Source organism: Anoplopoma fimbria, unplaced genomic scaffold (genome assembly GCF_027596085.1).
Source record: "Anoplopoma fimbria isolate UVic2021 breed Golden Eagle Sablefish unplaced genomic scaffold, Afim_UVic_2022 Un_contig_12241_pilon_pilon, whole genome shotgun sequence".
NCBI lineage: Eukaryota > Metazoa > Chordata > Actinopteri > Perciformes > Anoplopomatidae > Anoplopoma > Anoplopoma fimbria.
Window position 1 is genome coordinate 1 of NW_026551713.1, and position 11,244 is coordinate 11,244.

At 43.8% G+C, this 11,244-nt stretch overlaps 1 pseudogene; it reads right to left on the reverse strand.

Annotated features, from left to right (window-relative positions):
- Positions 1 to 3,370: 3,370 nt before the first annotated feature.
- LOC129115719 (tripartite motif-containing protein 16-like) lies at positions 3,371 to 11,097 on the reverse strand (annotated as a pseudogene).
- Positions 11,098 to 11,244: the final 147 nt, after the last annotated feature.

Sequence of the window (11,244 nt, forward strand, 5' to 3'; positions counted from 1 at the left end):
ATGGGTTTTGATACAGCTGAAGCAGTACTTGTGTCCACATTCAAGAGTCACCCAAGCCTTCAGTAGATCCGAACAGATCGAACAGCAGAACGTCACCTTGTCTCCTTGCTGCGCCATTTCACCTCTTCGGCAACAAGGAATGTTGTTTCTTGTTCCTCACAGGAAATAAAAGCGTCACACAAGAAGCCAAACCCTTTTTTGTCAGCTGTCAACTGTCAGCTGATTTGTGGTAAAAGTCGTTCAGCAGCTTTTGCAGTTCACAGCATGTCGGTCACACCTATACCTTTCAAACTGGTAGATCAGGAAAAGAGGAGAGAACCATTAAATGAACAGTCAGAGTTGGACTCTGTGTTTGAGAAAAGGGAGGGGCTGTTAGTGCTGCATTCAATGACATGAAGCAGTTTGCTGCATTTATAGCCTCCTGTTCTTGTTAATAGTTTGTTTGACCTTTAGAAGCATGTTCAGCTGCCTTTTACAGGTTAGAGAGCTGGTTTTCGGTTGACGTATTGACCTGAGAGATCCTTTCGGCTTCATATAAGGAAACTGAGCTGATTCAATATTGGCAACATTAACAGCATGTATTTACAAGTTTCCATTAGCAGTGTTCAGCCATCCTGTTGGAGTTCACATTGGAGGTTATCAGCTTTTATACACTATAACTTTTATACTGCCTATGTTTTTCATTTGTCAGCAGCAGTGTTAGCAGAAGTCATATAATTTACTTTCTTTAACTGAAAGCACAAATACCACAGTTGGAAATAAGATAGTTACCTGTCACGAGTGTGGTAAGGACCCAAAAAGCAGCGCTACAGACACAGAGTAGTAGTGAGAAGCTTTATTCCAGGCAGACACAATCAGCAGGAAACCAGGAACCAGTCGACTCACACCAAGAAGTCAAGCCGGGGATGACCAAAACAGCCACGGGATCACTCCAAGACACCAGAGGAAGCGGAGGCTAGACTCGTGGTCGGGACAGAAGGCTGAGGCGTTTACCGGGAGCAGGAGCAAGGCGGAGAAGTCAAACAGGCAGTGTCGGCGATCTCACGGAAATCAGTCCAAGGATAAATGCCTGAGAGTCTGGGATGGTGCGGTGAACGATCTGGCAGTGAGTATGTGTGAGACAGAGGTTTAAATACTAAAGGGAGTAGGTGCAGCAGAGTGGGCAGGTGAGAGTGATTGAGCTGATGAGGTGGGAGTGGCTGCTAGATGAGCTGATTAGGAGAGTGAGAGAGAGAGTGGCAGGGGAGAAGTGGTAGAGTTGTTACAGACTGGTGAGGGTGGGAGTGGCTGCTAGATGAACTGAGGGAGAGTGAGACAGGATGACAGGGAGTATGGAGCAGAACTGTGACAGTTACCGGTGAAAAGTACTCACAGGGAAATAAAGTTCAGTTTACGTACTGGGTAAGACATTTTAGGGGTTTTTCGTCTTAGATGAATTACATAAGGAAAAAGTCACCGGATCCTTCAGTAGATCCAGACAGATCGAACAGCAGAACTTCACCTCGTCTACTTGATCTCCTCGCTGCGCCATTTCACCTCTGTGACAACAAGGAATGTTGTTTCTTGTTCCTCAGCAAATAAATGCGTCACAAAGGAACCAAACCCTTTTTTCTTATTACATCTGTCACCTGATCTGTGGTAAAACTGGTTTGGCAACTCTTGCAGTTCACAGCATGTCGGTCACACCTATACCTTTCAAACTGGTAGATCAGGAAAGAGGATAACCAGGAAATGAACAGTCAGAGTTGGACTCTGTGTTTGAGAAAAGGGAGGGGCTGTCAGTGCTGCATTCAAGGACATGAAGCAATGAGCGTTTGCTGCATTTATAGCCTCCTGTTCTTGTTAATAGTTGGTTTGACCTTTAGTAGCATGTTCAGCTGCCTTTTACAGGTCACAAGCTGGTTTTCAGTCGATGTATTGACCTGAGATGAGCCTGTGAATATGTCCAATCATATGTGGAAGCAGATTAGATTCTACCTCATTGTTTGATACTTTTTGTTTTGCACAAATGACAATAACTTTGTATTTTGTGTTCCCTTCTTGCTTCACATAAGGAAACTGAGCTGATTCAATATTGGTAACATTTACAGCATGTATTTACAAGTTTCCATTAGCAGTGTGTTCAGCCTTCCTGTAGGAGTTCACATTGGAGGTTATCAGCTTTTATACACTATAACTTTTATAACTCCTATGTTTTTCATTTGTCAGCAGCAGTGTTAGCAGAAGTCATATCATTTACTTTCTTTAACTGAAAGCACAAATACCACAGTTGGAAATAAGAAAGTTACCAGTGAAAAGTACTCACAGGGAAATAAAGTTCAGTTTACGTACTGGGAAAGAAATTTTTGGGGTTTTCTCCTCTCAGGTTAATTAAATAAGAAAGGAATTCTCATAGAAACTATGACAAACGTGAAAAAGGAAGGAGGAAGTAAGGGAGAAAAGAAAGAAGTAATTGAACCAAAGTGATGTTTTGCACACCGAATGACCTCTCTAATGTTGAATGTAAAATATGAATCTTCAGAGTAACCAGTCACTCTAGACTTCAGATAAATGTACCAGACAGATTGTTAGTGCCACCACCTCAAAATGATATTGGAGAAAATGTACTTAGTCACTTTCCTCTATAATTTACAAAGAAAAAGCTTCAACTGTAACTTTGATCTAATATATTCTGTATATTATGATGCTGTTTAATCTACTGGAAGTCATAATTGTTCGAAATGTTTAACATAATGTTATGAACTAAACATTTTAACTAACTCATTTAGATAAAGTTGATCATCAAAGCTGGAAGACAACAGTCAAAAAGACAGAGTTGGTTATCATGATGCCACTGCATCAGTTTTTATTTTCACAGTTGAAAGCATTGCTTGTTGTCATGGAATGCCCTGAGCCATGATCCCATCAAACATACATGTTTCATATCAATACATCATATTACAAATCATTGTTAGCATTATCATTAGAGAAAGTAGAATGTCTTAATAAGAAAACTTTTAACATGTTTAAGCTGATTGATCTGAATAAGATTTAACCTCATCATCAGAGATTCCTTTCAGGAAAACCAGCCCAGTTTGATTCAAAATGATATTTAGTCTACTGTACACAATGAAAAAAATACAGTTCCTGTCTAAGATGAGGCATGATGTGAAATGATCGCACATACATACACATTCTGCATTCGATATAAACGCACACAAAATGTCACCTTACCACAGCCAGCCTCCGTCAAATCACTTCAATCTTCCCTGTAAAGCTAAACCGCTAAACATCTAGTGAACTACATCTGCATTTATGTCCCTCAGAAGTACCAATGCATTTATTTAATATTTACCTCTCCTCTGGCTCTTTAATAACTAAGTGAGTTTACACAACTCAGCAGTGTCTCCGTTAGAACCAGCAAGACAGAGTCCGGCATAGAGCGGCTCAGTGAATGTGGTCTGGACTCTGTGGAGGAGAGTCATGGTTTCAGAGACGCTGTAGAAAGACAGAAAACCTGCACTGTGATCCAGGTACACTCCTACTCTGGAGGATTCAGGACCTGAGATGCTGAGTGAGCGATTGTCGTGTTTGAAGGTATAACCATTGCTACAAAGTAATACCAAGACAACAATAAAAAGACAGAGCAGGTTAACATAATTATGTTTATAACACATTATAGACATGGACGTCACAGAAAGTGTTTAAAACGGCTTTTAAAAATGTTTTTATGTGTTAGATAAATTTTCAACGTGCAGTTTTTCAAACTTTAAAGATTTGAAGGTTCAGAGAAGACGACTTATTCCCTTCAGCTAACGTACGTTTATCAATAACTCGGTTTAACGTGAAAAACATTCCTCTCATTGCGCTGGAAGATATTATAAAAACATTTGGAGCTTTAAGTGTGAAGCAGGAAGTTTTCTCTGCTGAAGCCTCCTGATGGAGAAACACCGTCTCTGGTTTGTGGTCGACACTAAAAGTCTTTAACTTTGCGCCATTTCACCTCTGCAGCAACAAGGAATGTCATTTCTTGTTCCTCACAGCAAATAAATGCGTCACAAAGGAAGCCAAACCCTTTTTTTCTTACACATCTGTCACCTGGTCCGCAGTAAAACTGGTTTGGCAACTCTTGCAGTTCACAGCATGTCGGTCACACCTTTCAAACTGGTAGATCAGGAAAAGAGGAGATAACCAGGAAATGAACAGTCAGAGTTGGACTCTGTGTTTGAGAAAAGGGAGGGGCTGTCAGTGCTGCATTCAAGGACATGAAGCAATGAGCGTTTGCTGCATTTATAGCCTCCTGTTCTTGTTAATAGTTGGTTTGACCTTTAGTAGCATGTTCAGCTGCCTTTTACAGGTCACAGAGCTGGTTTTCGGTCGATGTATTGACCTGAGATGAGCCTGTGAATATGTCCAATCATATGTGGAAGCAGATTAGATTCTACCTCATTGTTTGATACTTTTTGTTTTGCACAAATGACAATAACTTTGTATTTTGTGTTCCCTTCTTGCTTCACATAAGGAAACTGAGCTGATTCAATGTTGGCAACATTAACAGCATGTATTTACAAGTTTCCATTAGCAGTGTGTTCAGCCATCCTGTAGGAGTTCACATTGGAGGTTATCAGCTTTTATACACTATAACTTTTATAACTCCTATGTTTTTCATTTGTCAGCAGCAGTGTTAGCAGAAGTCATATAATTTACTTTATTTAACTGAAAGCACAAATACCACAGTTGGAAATAAGAAAAGTTACCCGGGGGCGCCGCCGGGTCAGGAGTCGGCCGGAACTCCGGGTCAGAATGGCCTGAACGCCGACTGGAGCTGATTAGATGAGTGAGGGAGAGTGTGGTGAGAGAGAGAGGGGGCTGGGCTGTGAGCTGGAAGTGGAACTGGGAGTGGCCGGAGTGAACTGAGAGAGAGTGACAGGCAGGTGAACAGAGTGAGCCAATTAGGTGAGTGAGACAGAGTGACAGGGAGTATGGAACTACTGACAGTATGGAGGAAGAACTGTGACATAACCAGATAAATGTAGTAGAGTAAGAGGTAGAATATTTATATATCTGAACTGTGGTGTAGAAAGAAGTAGAACATCTCCCAAAAAATACTAAAAAGTTACTTAAAACCTGTTTGTTAATGTAGAAATGTCGAACAGCAGAACTTCACCTCGCCTACTTGATCTCCTCGCTGCGCCATTTCACCTCTGCAGCAACAAGGGAATGTTGTTTTTTGTTCCTCACAGCAAATAAATGCGTCACACAAGAAGCCAAACCCTTTTTCTTCTTACACAACTGTCAGCTGATTTGTGGTAAAACTGGTTCAGCAGCTTTTGCAGTTCATAGCATGTCGGTCACACCCACCTTTAAACTGGTAGATCAGGAAAAGGGGAGATAACCAGGAAATAAACAGTCAGAGTTGGATTCTGTGTTTGAGAAAAGGGAGAGGCTGTCAGTGCTGCATTCAATGACATGAAGCAATGAGCGTTTGCTGCATTTATAGCCTCCTGTTCTTGTTAATAGTTGGTCTGATCTTTAGTAGCATGTTCAGCTGCCTTTTACAGGTCACAGAGCTGGTTTTCAGCAAAGTGGCCAGGTGAGAGTGATTGAGCTGGTGAGGTGGGAGTGGCTGCTAGATGAACTGAGGGAGAGTGAGACAGGATGACAGGGAGTATGGAGCAGAACTGTGACAGTTACCGGTGAAAAGTACTCACAGGGAAATAAAGTTCAGTTTACGTACTGGGTAAGACATTTTAGGGGTTTTCTCGTCTTAGATGAATTACATAAGGAAAAAGTCACCGGATCCTTCAGTAGATCCAGACAGATCGAACAGCAGAACTTCACCTCGTCCTTGATCTCATCGCTGCGCCATTTCACCTCTGTGACAACAAGGAATGTTGTTTCTTGTTCCTCACAGCAAATAAATGCGTCACAAAGGAAGCCAAACCCTTTTTTTCTTACACATCCGTCACCTGATCCGCAGTAAAACTGGTTTGGCAACTCTTGCAGTTCACAGCATGTCGGTCACACCTATACCTTTCAAACTGGTAGATCAGGAAAAGGGGAGAGAACCAGGAGGGGCTGTCAGTGCTGCATTCAATGACATGAAGCAATGAGCGTTTGCTGCATTTATAGCCTCCTGTTCTTGTTAATAGTTGGTTTGATCTTTAGTAGCATGTTCAGCTGCCTTTTACAGGTCACAGAGCTGGTTTTCGGTCGATGTATTGACCTGAGATGAGCCTGTGAGTATGTCCAATCATATGTGTAAGCAGCTGAGATTCTACCTCATTGTTTGATACTTTTTGTTTTGCACAAATGACAATAACTTTGTATTTTGTGTTCCCTTCTTGCTTCATATAAGGAAACTGAGCTGATTCAATGTTGGCAACATTTAAAGCATGTATTTACGAGTTTCCGTTAGCAGTGTGTTCAGCCATCCTGTAGGAGTTCACATTGGAACGCTGCCCCCGCTTATCCGGGGCCGGGTCGCGGGGGCAGCAAGTCAAGGAGGGTCCCTCTAGGGCTGACCTCACCCTATCTCTAAGGCTGAGCCCAGCCACCCTACGAAGGAAGCTCATTTCGGCCGCTTGTATTCGCGATCTCATTCTTTCGGTCACTACCCAAAGCTCATGACCATAGGTGAGGGTTGGAACGTAGATGGACTGGTAAATCGAGAGCTTTGCCTTCGGCTCAGCTCCTTCTTCACCACAACGGTCCGGTACAACGCCCGCATCACTGCTGACGCTGCACCGAACCGCCTGTCCATCTCCCGCTCCATTTTACCCTCACTCGTGAATAAGATCCCGAGATACTTGAACTCCTCGCTTGGGGCAGTGACTCACTCCCAACCCAGAGGGTGCAATCCACCGTTTTCCGGAAGAGAACCATGGCCTCAGACTTGGAGGTACTGACTCTCATCCCGACCGCTTCACACTCGGCTGTGAACCGCCCCAGTGCGTGCTGAAGGTCACGTTCTGAAGAAGCCAACAGAACCACATCATCTGCAAAAAGCAGGGATGCGATTCTGAGGTCCCCAAACCGGAAACTCTCCTCCCCCGGCTGCGCCTTGAAATCCTGTCCATGAAAATCACAAACAGGATTGGTGACAATGGGCAGCCCTGGCGGAGGCCAACACGCACTGGGAACAAGCTCGACTTTGTGCCAAGTATCCGGACACAGCTCTCACTTTGGTCATACAAGGACCGAATGGCTCGTAGTAACGAACCAGGTACCCCATATTCCCCCAGTACCCCCCACAGGACTCCCCGAGGGACACGGTCGAAGGCCTTCTCCAAGTCCACAAAACACATGTAGACTGGATGAGCAAACTCCCATGCACCCTCCAACAGACCTGCAAGGGTAAAGAGTTGGTCCGCTGTTCCACGTCCAGGACGGAATCCGCATTGCTCCTCCTGAATCTGAGGTTCGACAATCGGACGGAGCCTCCTTTCCAGCACCCTGGAGTAAACTTTCCCGGGAGGCTGAGCAGTGTGATACCCCTATAATTGGAGCACACTCTCCGGTCCCCCTTTTTGAAAATGGGAACCACCACCCCGGTCTGCCACTCCACAGGCATGACTTCCACGCGACAGTGAAGAGACGTGTCAACCAAGACAGCCCAACAATGTCCAGAGCCTTTAGCATCTCCGGTCGAATCTCATCCACTCCTGGCGCTTTGCCGCTGAAGAGCTTTTTAACTACCTCAACGACCTCCGCCAGGCATATGGACGAGACTTCCCCTGAGTCTTCAGACTCTGCCTCTTCCACAGAGGACGTGTTGGTCGGGTTCAGGAGTTCCTCAAAGTGTTCTTTCCACCGCTCGACAATATCCCCAGTCCGGGTCTGCAGTTCTCCCCCCCTGCTGAGCACAGCCTGAGAAAAGCCCTGTTTCCCCTTTCTGAGTCGTCTCACGGTTTGCCAGAACTTCCTTGAGGCCATTCGAAAGTCCTTCTCCATGGCCTCCCCGAACTCCTCCCACACCCGGGTTTTTGCCTCAGCAACCGCCGCAGCTGCAGCCCTTCTGGCCAACCGGTACCTGCCTGCTGATTCAGGAGACCCTCGGCCAACCAAGCCTTTGACCTAGGATGTTCTGGTACCAAGTACACTTATGAACCTCCCTATGCTCAAACATGGTGTTCGTTATGGACAGTCCATAACGAACACCATGGGCCGGGCCCCATGCGCCAAGGCCGGGCACCAGACACTCGCCAACATTATGATGCTGTTTAATCTACTAGAAGTCATTATGGTTCTAAATGTTTAACATAATGTTATGAACTAAACATTTTAACTAACTAATTTAGATAAAGTTGATCACCAAAGCTGGAAGACAACAGTCAAAAGACAGAGTTGGTTATCATGATGCCACTGCATCAGTTTTTATTTTCACAGTTGAAAGCATTACTTATTGATCCATATATATTATCCTAGTGGGTTTGTTGTCACGGAATGCCTGAGCCATGATCCCATCAAACATACATGTTTCATATCAATACATCATATTAAAATCATTGTTAGCATTATCATTAGAGAAAGTAGAATGTCTTAATAAGAAAACTTTTAACATGTTTAAGCTGATTGATCTGAACAACAATACGATTTACCTCCTCATCCTCAGAGATTCCTTTCAGGGAAACCAGCACGAGTTTGATTCAAAATGATATTTAGTCTACTGTACATGATGCGGGCGTTGTACCAGAGTTTTGTCTAAGATGAGGCTGATGTAAAGGAAATGATTTACCAGTCCATCTACGTTCCAACATACCATTCTGCATTCGATATAAACACACACAAAATGTCACCTTACCACAGCCAGGCCACAAATCACTTCAATCTTCCTGTAAAGGGGTAAACACGCTCAAACATCTAGTGAACTAGATCTGCATTTCTGTCCTTCAGAAGGGCCAGCTGCATTTATTTGATATCAGGATGCCTCCTGGACGCCTCTGGCTCTTTAGGCATCCAACAAAGTGGGTAGACCCAGAACACGCTGGAGAGATTATATATCTCTCCGGGTTAGAACCAGCAGGAGGAGCTGGGAAGTGTTGCTGGGGAGATGTGGTCTGGAGGACCCTCCTTGCTTGGAGGAGAGTCATGAATGAGCCAGTAAGGAAATGGATGGATGGATGGATTGTTAGCATTATCATTCAAGAAAGTAGAATGTCTTAATAAAAAAAAAATGTAAGCTATTGATTGAATAAGTCCTGGATTTCAATTCCTTTCAGGAAACCAGCCCAGTTTGAATATTAACTTGTCTTGTTTATATCTGTTAAAAAATGAAGTGATTAAGATGAGGCATGATGTGAAATGATCACACATACATACACATTCTGCATTTGACACGAATTAATTCATGTAAAAGTGGCTGAATGATTATAAGAATGAGACTTTTATCACTCAGTCTATGATTTTAAAAAGTCACAAGCACAAATTTATTACCTTTTACAAACTCATGATTGTTAACATTGCATTTAAGAAAACATTCTTATAGTTGCTGTACCCATTACATTTCTCCAATAACAGCAAAAATGTTCTTGTTTCTTCTTCTTAACTTGCTAAATCAAATCAGTTAAAGCTTTACAATTATTCAGAGGACTAGACGGTAATATGAAGTTATCTTATTCGTCAAACACAGGAAAAATTAAACAGATGCACAGACGGCAAGTTAAACAGTCACTGATATTATTGATTATCAAGTTTAAACATCTCACAATAAGTTTCATCTAATTGAGTTTACACAACTCAGCAGTGTTTCCGTTAGGACCACCAAGACAGAGTCCGGCATAGAGCGGCTCAGTGAATGTGGTCTGGACTCTGTGGAGGAGAGTCATGGTTTCAGAGACGCTGTAGAAAGACAGAATACCTGCAATGTGATCCAGGTAAACTCCTACTCTGGAGGATTCAGGACCTGAGATGCTGAGTGAGATTATCATGTCTGAAGGTATAACCATTGATACAACGTAATGCCCAAGACTTATCATTCAGTCCAAATTCACTTGCAGTGTCCCTCCTGTCAATACTCCTGTAAGCGACTGCTACGTCAGCATTCCTGCTCACCTCCATCTCCCAGTAACAACGTCCAGTCAGTCCATCTTTACTCAAGATCTGAGATATCCGAACAAATCTGTCAGGATGTTTAGAAGGTGACGTAGCGTCATTAAATGTTATTTTTCTGTTGTCCTCTGATAAAACAAGACATGTCTCTGCTTTGTATTTGGATCCAGCGTGATTTGACGTGAATATTGTAAGAACTCATCTCTGGTCGTTGGCTCCGCTGAAGGCCATTTCTCAGTAAGAATGGTCTGTGTATTTGATCTCTGGCTGCTGTCACGGCTGCCATTACATCTTCAAAGTACAGGCTATTTGTTTTTGGTCTTTGTGAGTCTGCAGGCTCTAGAGAGTTTTGACAGCGAGGGAAACTGTGAAGAAACTGGGTGTTGTCCTCTGTGCGTGAGAGCTGCTCCAGCTTAGCATCTTTGCTGTTCAGCTCTGCGATCTCCTGCTCCAGCTTTCCTTAATCTCTTTGACTCACTCACTTTAGTTTTCTGCTCAGATCTGATCTCCTTCTTCACATCAGAGCTTCTTTTCTCCATCAGACGGATCAGTTCAGTAAAGGTCCTCTCACTGTCCTCCACTGTTTTATCAGCAGAGCGATTGATGGTCTCCGTCTCTCGCTGAAGGACCTTCACATCTCTCTGGCGCTGCTGGATCTTCTGCTGGATTCTTTGCCGACTTCTAGCGTTCCAGCCAGTCCGTTCTGTTGCAGCTGACTATATCGTGGCCTTTATGTTCATCCACAGAGCAGCAGTGAGATAACAGATACACTGTTGATCATCATGGCAGAACATCTTCATCAATTGCCGTACTTCAGGGCAGATGTTCTCCCGGGAGGTTGATGGAGGAATGCCCCTACGAGGTGTGTTTTTAAAAGGGAGATTCATAGTGAGGCTGGAGGTGTTGCTCACAGTAAGAGGCCAGACAAACCAGACAGGACTTGAAGGCTTTCAGTTTCCTCCCAGTGCAGAAGTCACAGGCCACATCTTCAGGTCCAGCATAGCAGTGATCAGCAGGAGCAGCTCGGAGAACAGTCTTCTTCAGCTCCTCCACTAAATCTGCCAACATGGTGTTTTTCACCAGGACAGGCCTCGGGTTGAAAGTCTCTCTGCACTGAGGACAGCTGTGGAGTTTCTTCCCATCCTCCTCATCCCAGTGGGTTTTGATACAGCTCAAGCAGTAGTTGTGTCCACAGGGAAGAGTCACCGGATCCTT